This window comes from Meriones unguiculatus, chromosome 21 (assembly GCF_030254825.1).
Source record: "Meriones unguiculatus strain TT.TT164.6M chromosome 21, Bangor_MerUng_6.1, whole genome shotgun sequence".
NCBI classification, from domain to species: domain Eukaryota; kingdom Metazoa; phylum Chordata; class Mammalia; order Rodentia; family Muridae; genus Meriones; species Meriones unguiculatus.
This window is the reverse complement of record NC_083368.1, coordinates 54,576,972-54,591,677: the sequence shown is the minus strand read 5'-3', so window position 1 is coordinate 54,591,677 and position 14,706 is coordinate 54,576,972.

The window sequence follows — 14,706 nt, the reverse complement described above, 5'->3', positions numbered from 1 at the left end:
GCCAAGAAGCCTGTATGAAGAACCTTGTAACAGCAAGGATAGCTATTGTTGAGAAGCATAGCTAGAAGCTCCCTGGTGAAAGCAATTACTCTTGGGAAACCTTCAAAATCTATTATAATTTCTCTAACACTTGCTATTCAAAGTGTTTTCTTTGAAGAGCTTCATGTTTGTTATAATTTTTTAGGATTTAAAGGGTATACCGAAGTCCCGTTGAATGCATTATAATAGGCGTTTGGGGCGTGGGGTGGTTTTAAGACAGGGTTTCTCTGTGTAGCCTTGGCGGTGCTGGACTAGGCTGAACTTGAACTCGCAGAGATCTGCCTGCCTCTGCCTCCGTGAGAGCTGTGATTACAGGCATGTACCACCACGTCTGGCTATAAAAGGCTTTTTCAACCTCTGTAAAAATTGCAGCCAGTTCACACACAAATTGAAATTTTGTGGTGTGGGCTTCATTTTCCACTAGAGAGCAGTTGGCCATCCTGTAGTCTCTCAGAGTTGTACATGTGGACACATCGCGTCTGCCAGGTTGCTGTTATAGTTCCCAAAGATTCCTGTGAGGCAAGATTATCATTTAGTAACCTCTGTGCTGGCTGGTTTTGTGTGTCAAACTGACACAAGCCATAGTCATCAGAGTGAAAGGAGCCTGAGTTGAGAAAATCCATGAGATTAAACTATACGGCATTCCCTCAATTAGTGATCAGTAGGATAGGGCCCAGCTCATGGCGGTTAGCACCATTCCTGGTCTCGTAGTCTTGGGTTCTGTGAGAAAGCAGGCCAAGAAGATGTGGGAAGCAGGCCGGTAGGCAGCACCCCTCACCGTCTGCAGCAGCTCCTGCCACCAGGTTTTGGCCCTGCGTTAGTTCCTGTCCCGACTTCCTCCAACGATGGACTGTGACCTGGAAGCATCAGTTACATAAACCTTTTCCTCCTCTACTTGCTTTTAGGCTATGACACCTTGAGGGATCCACCTTTCTTCCTCCGTAGTCTTTTGAAAACAAAACAAAACAAAACAAAACCAAACAAACAAAAAACCAAGCAGTTACTTTGATTTTGTGTATGTGAATGTTTTGCCTTCACATTTGTGCACCACATATTTTTAATTATTTTAAAGTAGGAAAATAATGCAAAGATGGGCCACAGTTTGAGGAATTATTTTCTCATAATCACCAACTGGTTTTTTTTCTCATTTATTAAATATTTTACTTCATGGTTCCTTGTTATATTCTCAAAAGTTTCTTCTGTCATGAAGCTTTTAAAAATGAGTTAAAAGACAATTATGTGACTCCCTCCTTCCCTTTCCTCTATCCAGCCTCTACATTGTTACTTCTTAATCCTTCTAAAACCCACTTATTCATTTCTATGATTATTACTGTTACACGTGTGCACACATAACTACATAAATATGACGTGCTGGGTCCATTTAGTGTTGCTTGTATGTGCATGTTATCAGGGCCAACCATTTGGTCTGACGGAATTCTGTGCAGAGCTCATACCTGGGAGATATTTCTCTATCACTCTTTTGTCAGAGGTTGTCAGGATCCTTGGTGATTTCACTATTTAAGGAGGCGATTGCTCCAGTAGTCTCTCAAAGTTGTAAACTTGTTTTATATACTCCCCCGTCAATTAAAATTGACAATATGGCACCTGTACTTGAAAGAAGTGGTCCCACCCGTCATCTGAGAAAACTGACAAATACTTCATAGATTTATAAAAACATCTGTTATTTAAAGTGTGGGAAACCAAACCCAGAAAAGTCATCGGATGAAGTGTAAATATGCTTCCTAACAGTGCTCGTAGGCGATGATTAAAAATTTATAAAATATGACATATGTTTATCATTTTAAGTTTACATATTTGCACATATATGTGAAAAAAGAACTGGAAAATTTACTGTAAACTAACAGTAATTAAAGCTCATATGAGGAATTAGGACAAGATGGTAGTGGTAGAAGGCTATCTTGATATTTTAAAAAAAATAATTCTTTTTTTTTTTTGAAAAAGGGTTTTTCTGTGTACCCTTAGTTGTCCTGGAGCTCACTCTGTAGACCATGCTGGCCTTGAATTCAAAGAGATCTGCCTGCCTCTGCCTCCCTGAGTGCTGATTAATTTTTATTTTTAATTTGATTTTACATGTGTATAAAATAAAATATAATCAAATATAGCTAATTCTCCAATTCCCATAATATCTCCCCAGCTGAATGTCTTTTTTTTTTTTTTATAGCCCATTAAGTCCAGTTTAGTTTGCTTGTTTGTTTTCAGGCACAGTTTCTGTTTCTACCCCCACAGTATCCTGGATTTCAATGTATAGCCCAGTCCACTTTCAGGCTCATACTGATTTCCCTGCCTCAGCCTCTCACATACTGGCATTACAGATTTGAGTAACTATGCCCAGCTCTTTCTCATAAAGACTCCTGAAGATATAATTGTGAATTAAATATCATAATTTACATAACTTGTAGTCCTAATGCGATTGAAATTTTGGAATAAAATTTAACACCTTTGTTATCCAAGACATACTGTTTCAGGGTACTGTTGAAGAGAACTGGTATGGCCAGGTAAACAGGCAGATGAGCAGCCTAGGAATGCCAAAGTGAGGCCTCCACATGATTCATTTGCAAATGCAAGGACTCAGCTAACTTCATAGAGTCAGTCACTCTGGAAATGTAAGTAAATCATCCACATAGCCTTACGTTACAAATTCAGTACAACATGTTAATAAATTCTTTGCAACTCTAGCTCTCTTTGCTTAATTACCAAGTGAACTGCCCAAGCGGGCTTCCCTAGTTCTACTTGTGTTATAAATTAATAAATTGATATTCTCACTTATACTTCAGGCTTTGCAAGCTTGATAAATGTGAGTTTGGTCTGCAGTAATTGACCCACTCTGGAAATATTAACAAAATCAAACCCTAGCATATGAAACTAATTTCAGGCCCCAGGCTTTGGAATTATCTTTAAGGCAAAGGTTATTTTTAGAAGTCTTTCATTCAAATTAAGTGATTTTTTTTTCCTAAAAGCTTTTGCTGTATCTAAAGTGTTCCATTTCTGTCAAAGCATAACCATTGTTCAGAGCTTGATCAAGCCTTTACCTCCTACATGAAAGTCTTCCATTGTAGAAGGTAACTTACTTGTAAATTGCTATAAAAATTCCTTTTTTTCCCACCCTTTGGATACTTGTCAACTATTGGTTGTGTTTTTGCCTGTTGATAAAGATCATATCTTGAATAGCATTAGGCTGAGTTTTTCTATAAACAATGTTATTTATCATATTTTTCAGGGTAAGTGTGGCATAAATTGAGTTTGCATTTGTTGTTTTAAGTTTTTTGCTTTGCCTTCTGCAATCACAACTTCTCTGTTGTCCTTCACTATTATTTAAGGTGCTTCTTATGCTTGCCTAAATTTTATTTTATATTGTTCACATTAATAGCTGTCTTTCCCTATTTAAATTTTGTGTTTTGCTATCATATAAAAACGTAAAGAATAGAAATATTATGAGGTATCGTTCATTAATAAACTATAAAATATTGAAAGCAGGTGGAACATATTCATCTCCTCAAATATAAGTCATTTCTTTGTAGTGCAAACTACAAGTACCTTTGTCTACCTTTATGAAATACTGCGTTATAGTTGCCTCTTCTTTATACACTTGCATGGTGGAAATTATTAGCACATGTGAACCTCATGCTTCGTGAGTGGATTCAGATGCTTAGAACTTCTTTGCGTCAATAGGAAATTTAGTGTCCCTATTTTGCATAAAGTTGGTCACTCATATAAAATAAAAATAAATTATAGAAATTATTTTTTAATTTTACTGAGAATAAGTTTTCATATATATATATATGATTATATAAAATATATGATTATGGTTTCCCTCCCTCTACTCCTCTCATTTCCCCAGCCCCAACTCCCATCCCATATAGATTGTTCCCCTTCTGTGTGTCACTAGAAAAGAAACGGGCTTCTAAAAGAAAATAATTAAATAAAATAAAACCGAATAAGACAAAAAAATACACATTGGAATATGACAAAGCAATTAACAGAAAGAAGAAAAGAGCCCATGAGAAGGAGCAACAAACTGAGACCCACTTGTTAGCATACACAGGAATCTCATAAAACAGTAAACTGGAAGCCATAATAAATAATCAAAGGGCCTGTAAGTGAAACTGGAAAGAAAAAAAATAAAATTAAAATAAATAAAAGATTATTAGTTAGAATCGTTATATTTTTAAAAGGGGAAAAGTCCTGACATGACATTATGAGACAAGAAACTTCAGGTATCAAAGAAGATGCTGTGACTCAGTCAAATTTTGAGCAGAATGCAAGGAATCTTGTGGAAAACAGGGGAGATAGAAAGACCTGGAGGGGACAGGAACTCCAAAAGGAGATCAATAGAGCCAAAATATATGGCCCAGGGACCCTACAGAGACTGATATTCCAACAAAGGACCATGCATGGAGAGGATCTAGAACAACAGCTCAAATGTAGCCAGTTGGCTGCTCAGTTTCCAAGTGGATTTCCCTAGTAAGGAAAGCAGAGGCTGTCTCTGACATGAACTCAGTGTCTGGCTCTTTGATCACCTCCCCCTGGGGGGAGCAGCCTTACCAGACCACAGAGGAAGACATTGCAGCCAGCCCTGATGAGACTTGATAGGCTAGGGTCAATTAGAAGGGAAGAAGACCTCACCTATTAGTGGACTAGGGGAGGGGCATGAGGGAGGAGTGGGAGGGAGGGTGAGACTAGGAGGAGATGATGTAGGGGGCTACAGCCAGGATACAAAGTTGCATACAAATTGTAATAAACAATAAACCGATAAAGAAAGATTAAACAATGCCATTGAGAGTCAAAGCAATTCCACTAAAATCAAGAACAAAACAATACTGTTTACTCTTTTTATACCTATTTAATACAGTACTTGAAGTGTTAGAACACTAAGAAAACTGAAGGACAACAATAAAATACAAATTAAAAAAGAAGTCAAGATAATTTATTTGCAGATGATATGATAATGTACACATGACTAAATAAATTTCACCAGGAAATTTCCATGGCTCATAAATGTTTTCAGCAAAATAGCTGGTTACAACATTAATTAATTAAACAAAACAAACAAACCGTAGCCCTCCCCCCAATTACAACTGACAAATGGACAAAAAAAGAAATCAAGAAAACAAAACCTTTTACAATATCCTCAAAAATATAAAATAATTTTTGTTTATTCTAATGAAACAAATGAAAGACATGTATGAAAACAAACTCTGGAAAGCTATCTGGCGCTTTCTAAGACAAATAGGAATAGTGCTTCCTCCAGACCCAGCTATACCACTGCTAGGTATATACCCAAAGTTTGTTCAAGTACACAAAAAGGACACTTGCTCAACCATGTTTATAGCAGCTCTATTTGTAATAGCCAGAACCTGGAAACAACCCAGATGTCCATCAATGGTGGAATGGGTACAGAAATTGTGGTATTTTTATACAATGGAATACTACTCAGCAATCAAAAAGGAGGAAATCATGAAATTTGCAGGCAAATGGTGGGATCTAGAAAAGATCATTCTGAGTGAAATATCCCAGAAGGAGAAAGACAAACATGGGATATACTCATACTCACTTATATAGACCTATAAGATATGATAAACATAATGAAATCTATACACCTAAAAAAGATAATCAATTGAGCGGACATGGGGTAAGATGATCAATCCTCGTTTAGAAAGACAGATGGGATGTGCATTGAACGTATGACAGGAGTCTACTGAGCGCATCTGAAAGACTCTAACTAGCAGTGTTTTCAAAGCAAAGACTCATGACCAAACCTTTGGCAGAGTACAGGGAATCATAAGAAAGAAGGGGAGTTAGTCTGATGGGGAAAGGATAGGAGCTCCACAAGGACCAAATATATCTGGGCACAGGGTCTTTTCTGAGACTGACATTCAACCAAGGACCATGTATGGATATAACCTAGAACCTCCACTCAGATGTAGCCTGTGGTAGCTCAGTAACCAATTGGTTTCCCAAAGTGAGGGGAACAGGGACTATTTCTAACAGGAACTCAATGACTGGCTCTTTGGTCTCCCCACCCCCGAAGGGAGGAGCAGTTCTGTTAGGCCACAGAGGAGGGCTTTGCAGCCAGTCCTGAAGATACCTGATAAAACAGGATCAGATGAATGGGGAGGAGGTCCCCCCTATCAGTGGACTTGGAAAGGGGCACGGTGGAGATGAGGGAGGGAGGGAGGGACTGGGAGGGAATGAGGGATCGGGACACGGCTGGGATACAGAGTTAATAAAATGTAACTGATACAAAAAATAAAAAAGAAAAAAAGGAAGAAATTAAAGAAGATATCAGAAAATGGAAAGATCTCCCAAGTTCATGAAGCAGTAGAATTCATATAGTAAATTGACTGTCCTACCAAAAGTGATCTACAGATTCAATCAATTCTCCACAAAAATTCAATAAGAATTATTTTTAGATCTTGAAAAGACAACTTTCAGCTTTATATAGAAACACAAAAATCTAAAAAATAGTTAAATTAATAGTTAAATTAATCCGTTATCATGATCTCTGATTGAAAGTTGTCTGATAGTAATAAAATAGCATGATATTGACATAAAAATTAGACATATTTAACATTAGAATCAAATTGAAGACCCAGACATAAATCCATACATGCATGGATAGATAATACACACTGGAAACAAAAATAAAACAACATCTACAACAAATGGTCCTAGTCAAGCTGGACAGCCGCATGTAGAATAACTTAACTAGATCCACACTTACACCTGTGCAAAACTCAAATATATATGGATCAAGGGACCCAACAGTCTATCTAGTTCAAACTGATACATTGACCCTGACAGAGGAGTAAGTGGGAAATAAGGTAGAACTCACTGTCACAGGAAAAGTCTTCCTTGTGAACAGAACATCATTAGCACAGGCACTAATATCAACAATTAATAAACGGGGTCTAGTGGAACTGAAAAGCTTCTGTAAGGCAAAAAACAAACAAACAAAAACATAAAAAAACAAAACAGTAACAACAACAAAAAATATCATCATTGAGACAAAGGGACAGCCTACAAAATTGGAAAAGATGTTCACCAATGACATACTTATCCAATAGAGGGGCTAATTCAAAATGTTCAAAGAACTCAGAAAACTAGATAGCAAGAAAACAAATAACCCACTTGAAAAATAGAGAACAGATGTAAAAAGAGAATTCTAAGAATTCTAAGAATATGGCTGAGAAACACTTAAAGAAATGTTTATCATCCTAATCTATCAGGGAAATGCACAGAAAAAAGGACTTTAAGATTTCATTTTATACCTGTAAGCATAGCTAATATCAACAAAACAAGTGACAGCTCGCACTAGTGAAAATGTGAACAAGCAAAACCCTCATCCATTGCTGTGGCAGCGCACACTTGCATAGCCATTATGCAAATAAATGCGGCAGTTCTTTATCAAGATAGGAATCAAATCTAACTCAAGATCCACCTCTACCACTCTTGGGCATATATCCAAAAGACACTGTCTCTTGCACAGAGATATTTATTCAACCATGTTCATTGCTGCTCATTCATAATAGTCAGAAACTGGAAATAACCTGATGTTCCTCAACAGAAGAAAGGATAAAGAAAAGCTGGTATATTTACACATATTACTCACCATTTAAAAAAAAATTGAAATCACAAAATTTGTAGGAAATGGATGGAATTAGAAAAATCCCAAGTAAGATAAACCCAGAACCAGAAAGACAAAAATGCCATGTATTCATTCATATGTGGATATGAGCTGTTAAGTCAATGATAACTAAGTTGCAATCCATAAAATTATAGTGGTTAGGTATAGAATAAGGGCTGAATGGGATGGCAGATATTGCTTTAGAAAAGGGAAATAGAACAGATAGTTATGAATGGATGAGGGGAACTGGAATGGGAGGAACAAATGGAGAGGGTTTGGGAGATGGGTGAGGAAGGGAATACTGGAAGAGAAAGCTGAAATTTAGGGCCATTTGAGGGGCAGTATGGAAAGCTAATACAGTAGAAGTTTCCAGACGTATATACATATATGAAGGCAATCTAAATAGTACCGTCAAATGATGAGGAATACAGAGCCTCAATAGGACATCCCTTCTAACCAAATGAACCTTCTAGTACTGAGGCTGAGTTACATCTAATTGAGTTGTTGACCAAAAGGGTCCCATGCGAATCCCCAAACAAATAAGGCTGTAGCCAAGACTATAGGTTATTCTCCACAAATAGACAGCAAGGCTCCATTGCTGAAAAATCTTCACACAACTCACTGAACATGGAAAATCCAAGCTGTTGCCCACATTGAGACCTTGTTCCTCTGTGCTAGTGTCTTTTGTACAAGGTACTCTGCATGCTACCAAAGGAGAAAAGTAAATACCCACCCAGCCCCTCATTCTCTGATGTACAGTGGTGTCCTGCTTACCAGATATGTTAGTACTGTGGCGACACAGAGTTTGTGGTAGTAACCTATCAACATTTAATTTGACTTAAGGCCCACTCCATAAGATGGAACCTATACAAGACATAATTTTGGGTGACTAGATATATCAGATGCATAACAAATGCTACTGTTCTAAAAGATGTAGCAATAAAATGACTCCCATTGACATTTTTCTATATTCATAGATCAGTGCCTTGCTCAGCCACCATCAGAGAATCTGTCTTTTGTAGTAGATGGGGGAAAAATGAGACCCATGGTCAGACATTATGCAGAGAGCTTAATAGAGCTCTCTGCATAATGTTCTTGTTCTTGGACAAGAATTTAAAGAAGGCTTAGTGTTCTGAGAGATATTGGCACACCCATCCTTAAGCTAGATATCTTCATCAAATCCATCTCCTCAGGGGTTCTGGGAACCCCTCAGACATAAGAGTCAGAGAGCATGGAACACAAAAGAAAACAAGGCTCTCTAAATGAGCATAATCAGTGCACAGATGATCTCACAGACACTAGGGCAGCGTGCATGAGTGTGCATGGGTCTGCATAAGTGTGCACCAGATGGAGTCCAAGATCTGAAAGAAAAATTGGGCACATACTCTCATCCTTAACCCAGAAGTAAACTCCAATTAATAACCATCTGCAAAGGAAAGCTCAGCTTTTTCCAAAGGAGTCCCACTGAGGAAATTAACTACTTAAGGGTAAGTTGTATGGCCATAAGTAGATGGCCAGAAGAAAACAAACACTATATAAAAAACTCTTAATAGAATATTTATAGATGGGAGTGACCTTTAAACTATATCAGCTCATGATTCTAAGCTTTTCTACAAAGAGGAAGAAATCCAAAAATGATTTGGAGGCTATATTCAATTCGTATGGGAGTAAGGGGGTGTTAAATTATGTCATTTCTGTGTAATAGTTGTTTTATTTCTGTGTGCCTTGTCTATTTTCAGAGCAAAGGAATGTTCTGAAGGTTAATACATTCTTTTTATATATTTGAAACACCATATTAGTTATTAAAATTACACTTAATTACCATGACTTCAAATAAGTGTAAATATTGATGGAAATGTCGACAACGTCTGAAATAAAGAAGAGGGTACTTTGTGCTACTTCCTGTGTACCCTGACCCTAGGGTCCTGAATCATTAGTATGTGTTTCACATGAGCTAAGGATTCTGACCTGCTTTTCAGCACTTTTTAGACAGGTTACACAAGCATGAGTGATACACTGAATGTAATTTAAAAAGCATAATACGTTTTGACTTGTTACCTTGAATGCCAACCCAGAAAGGAAGCAAAGGGTAGCTGCTCCCGTGGAATGGCTCCTGTGTAATGTGGGATGCCTCATGATTGGTGTTCTAGTGTAGGCAGCCCGCTGCTCTGGGAGTCACAGGCAGACGAAGCAAGAGGATGTGACTTTGCTTAATAGAGCGTATGTTCTTGGACGAGAATTTAAAGAAGGGTTAGTGTTCTAAATGAGACCTCAGAAGTGCTCACTCTCCTCTCTTTTTTAAACTTGCACAGGTTTCTTTTTTATTATTAAAACATCTTTTTTTATTATTAGTTACATTTTATTAACTCTGTATCTCAGCTGTATCTGCTCCTTCATTCCCTCCCAAACCCTCCCTCCCTCCCTCCCTCCCTCCCTCCCTCCCTCCCTCCCTCCCTCCCTCCCTCCCTCCCTCATCTCCTCCCTGCCCCTTTCTAAGTCCACTGATTGGGGAGGACCTCCTCCCCTTTCATCTGATCCTGTTTTATTAGGTATCTTCAGAACTGGATACAAAGTCCTTCTCTGTGGCCTAACAGGACTACTCTTCCCTTGGGGGGTGGGGAGGTCAAAGAGCCTACCTTTGAGTCCTGAGTTCAATTCCCAGCAACCACATGGTGGCTCATGAACAACTGTAATGAGATCTCGTGCCCCCCTTTGTTGTGTAATTTCAAAATAGGCAATTTGATAGCTGCCAGACTACTACTAAGACACATCGGACAGCAGGGGCCCCACTGCCAAGAACAGGACTCATACAACTCACTGAACAAGGAGAAGTTGAGCTGCTACCTACAAGGAACCTTCGCTCCTATGTTCTCTATGCACCCTTTTGGTGCAGGAAGGCACTCTATAGGATATAAAAGAGAAATGTACACTATTCTAGCCACAAAGCCTTTGACCTACAATCTGTCCTGCCTGCAAAATAGTCTAAGACAGTGGAATAACTAGCCTATTTCTGATTTGACTTAAGGCCCACTCAATGAGATGAAACCCACACCTAATGGCTAGAATAACAAAGTACCAGAGACTAGATAGCCCAGAGACCTAGCGTAAAAACCAAACACTCCTGGTCTAAACAAAATGAATTAAAATGAATCTCAAGAAAATGATTCTTATTGATATTATACTATACTATACTCATAATTTAGTGGCTTATTCATTCATCTTTATCCAGCAGATAGGAATGGATGCAGAGATCCACAGCCAGACATTACATGGTGAGAGTGTCTACGTGGGCTATCTGCATCAAATACCTTCCCTTAGAGCTCAGGGAATCTTGTGAAAGAGGAGGCAGAAAGAGTATAAGAAGCAAAGGGAACAGAGGGCACCAGGAGAACAACGCAATTTGAGTCAACTAAGGAAGGTGCATTTGAGTTCCCAGAGAAGGAAGCAGCAAGCACAGGGCATACACTGGTTAGGACCAGAGCCTCTGCCTATATACAATAACTTTTACCTTCGTATTTTTATGGGAATCCTGAGTATCAGAATGAGTAGAACTCTGATTTTTGTACCTTCTCTTGGGACTCTTTTTCTACTGTTGGGTTGCCATGTCCAACATCTATATGATTTTTTTTTTTGCTTTATCTTATTGATTTTTTCCTGTATTCTTTGGTTGTTATCTTTTAAAGACTTACCTTTTTCCAATGCAAGACAAAAAAGGAATGGATCTGGAGGGGAGAGAAGGTGAGAAGAACCTAGGAAGATTAGAAAGGTGGGGAAACTACAATCAGGATATAATGAATGAGAAAAAGGTTCTATTTTCAATAAAAATAAAAAGTAAGTCCATCTTGATTTGTGTTGATAAGTTAAAATTAGTACCTCCAATGATGCAAAGACTTCTGATAATTTGCCCTCAAATTATTGGCATCCCCTCTAAGTTGTATTTTTTTTATCCTTGTTTGTAGACATTTAAATTTCAATATGGTAAAATGTAATACCTATGCTTGTGAATACATTTTCAAGTTTCAAATTAATAATCTGGCTTAAAATGGTATATAAGAGTTTTGGCAATAGTAACATTGCTCCTTTTAAGTTTCATGAAATTAGAGCTGTTACCTTCTGAGGGCCTCATTTCCTTGGCTGTACATTAGCAACAATATCTCAGCTAAGGTCCATGAAGCCAGTGATGATGTGGGAGTCTTATGCGAAGAGCTCATAGGTCATTGTCTGTGGAGTGTCCTTTATGCGACCTAATTTGCTCCCATCCTACCTGAGCAAATTATTATCTTCCTTAGGTATGTATATGAAGATGTTTGCCTGAATTCTTCCCTCGTGTGTTATGTGTGGGAGTGTGTGCACACATGTGTGCATGCATGTTTCAGTTCAAGGTTGAGAGTCTTTATTGATCAGCCTCTACTTTCCCCATTAAGGCAGGGTCTCCCTTTAAGTCCCAGAACTCACCAAAGCAGCTAGTCTACCTAGGTAGCTTGTTCCAGTGAGCCTAGTCTCCACCTTTGGAGGACAGGAATTATAGCAGTGCTACCATGCACACTGGCATTTACCTGGGTCCTGGCATCTGAACTCCAGTCTTCACCCTTCTAAGCACAAGTCCTTTGATAACGGAGCCATCTTTTTAGCTCCTTGCCTAGATTTTCGTAAAAAGAAAGCTACAAGGGGAAAGCATAGGAAGGGAGACTACAGAATTATGTACTTAGCTGCTAGAAGTTGGCAAACCATCCTCTGACAAAATTCTCCACGTGCAACATACTAAATTCTAAGTGATTGTGGATGCTAAGAAGAAAGTATTGACTTTTAAGTGAAAGCTCCTGGGAATCTAATAAATGTGATTCCCTAATAGATTGCATAACTGCTTTCATCTCTCCTATGTGAAAAGGATTATTATACTGATTTCTTTCTTAATTTACCATAGGGAGTTAATGTTCTTTAATGTATTCAATACAGGTACCACAATAATGTAATACTATAAAAAAAACCAAATTGAAGTATTCTGGGTAGAAGGCAAGTAATTAACATTGCTTCATTTGGGTTTTACTGAGTGAAATAATGTGTTTTATTGGTTAAAAAAAAAAACTTGTTTGTTCCTATCTATTCCTCTTCTTCAGTATAGCTATAGTATTCACATGTTTTCTCTGCTTTTGTTGCTCTTTTCTTTTGAACTTTCAAATTGGTTACAATCTCTACCTACAATAAGAAAAAATGTTATATAATATCACACAGAAATGAGCTATTACCTCCCTAGGGTCTCTCTGAGGTACACTAAAATTTACGATCTGCAAATTTTGTTTAGTTAGGTATAATTTATGAATTACTACAATTTAGCTTATAATGGGTTTCTATTGCTGTTCTTTTTAAAACTGTCTGAACTCCAAGCCAGCGTTATACCCTAATACAATCCTGACCCAACAATGGGAATCTTCTTCCTCCTGAGGTACAGTGATGTCTATTCTCAGTTCCTCTGAGTTCAGGGGATGTTACCAGATGAGAAAGAACAGGACTGATGAAAGAGAAAAATCTGTGAAGAAGGAAGAAGAGAATAAAGTTCTAAATATGCCGTAAATGTTACTTTCTAAGTCACAATTATGTTTTACTTAGTTAACAGGCATATAATCCAAATAAACTCTTTACTTTTAAAATAGATTGTCTCTACCAAATATTTCATTCGGCTAGTTTACAATGAATGTTTTCATTAATCAGACATACCTAAAGACAACATTTATCTTCATAATTTTACTTGAGGTATAAAATACCCATTTTTTTTAGTTACTTCTATATTTCTGTGATAAAATACCATGGGCAAAGCAACTGATGAAAGAACACATTTAATTTGTTTTATGGTTTCAGAAGATAGAAGTCACAAAGCTGAAGCAAAGGCATAAAGGCTTCAAGTCAGGAGCAGCTGAGAGTTGGACTCTTTATCCACAGCAGTAGAATAAGTGAGTCACCCTGGGGAGGGTGCTAACTTTTTGAAATCCCAGTGCTAGCCCAGAGTCACATGCCTCCTCCAATAAGGCCACACCTCCTAATCTTCTCCAAACAGTTCCGCCAACCGGAGACCAAGTATCTGAGCCTATGGGAACCATTCTCCTCCAGAACAGCGCCCTGACCTTATAGGTCAGCTCCATTGACTACTCTCAACAGTCAGGTCTGGACATAACTTTGTGTTAGTCAGAATACGTTAGAAAATCACATGCAGAAAATATTCACATGCAAAGAAGAAAGAAAGAAAAAAAGAAAAAAAAAAGAGAAAATCAACTGCCCTACAAGCAGTATGATATCTGTTAATTTCTTGATCCCAAGACTTGTCTCCTACACTTTAAAAAATGCTAAAGCCCAAAATTCTTTTTCATTGAGTTTCATGTTTAATTTCTATTTCCAATTCGTGTTGAGAAATTCCTAGGGCATTTGTGAGATACATCTTGGGTGTGCTGCCTGGGCATTTCTAGAGAAGGTCATGTGATGTGGGGGAGCCCAGGCCTGACACGGTGGCTGACATGGTGGCTGGTTCCATATCATGTGGTCCCATGGAACAGCCTTTTCTCCTTCTCTATTCTGCTGAATGTGAATCAGCAGTTGCCACATGCACTCGCCACCATAGAGACAACTGTCAAAACTCCTTCTCTGTGACAGTAAACTACATCTCCTCAGTTACCCAAAATGAACGCCTTCTCCTTTAGGTCACTTACTTTCAGGTACTTGATCACAATGACAATAAATCTTTTGCAGTAGAAATATGGCCTTCTGCTTTCTGCTTCTTTTATTCAGTTTTATATATTCACCACTGGCTTCTGAGCTCTCATGTACTTTTAAAAGCTAAATGGTATATTACTTTCATAACTGTCCCACATTTCACAAGGGAGTTTTAAAATGATAGCAACACAGTAAACTAGCTTTGCCAATAATTTTGATATTGGCTGATGAGAACTATCATCGTAGCAGATAACTTGGTGCTCAGAATGATAAAGTGGATAAAAAAGAAGAAAAAAGGGCATTCACAGTTAACCACTGTC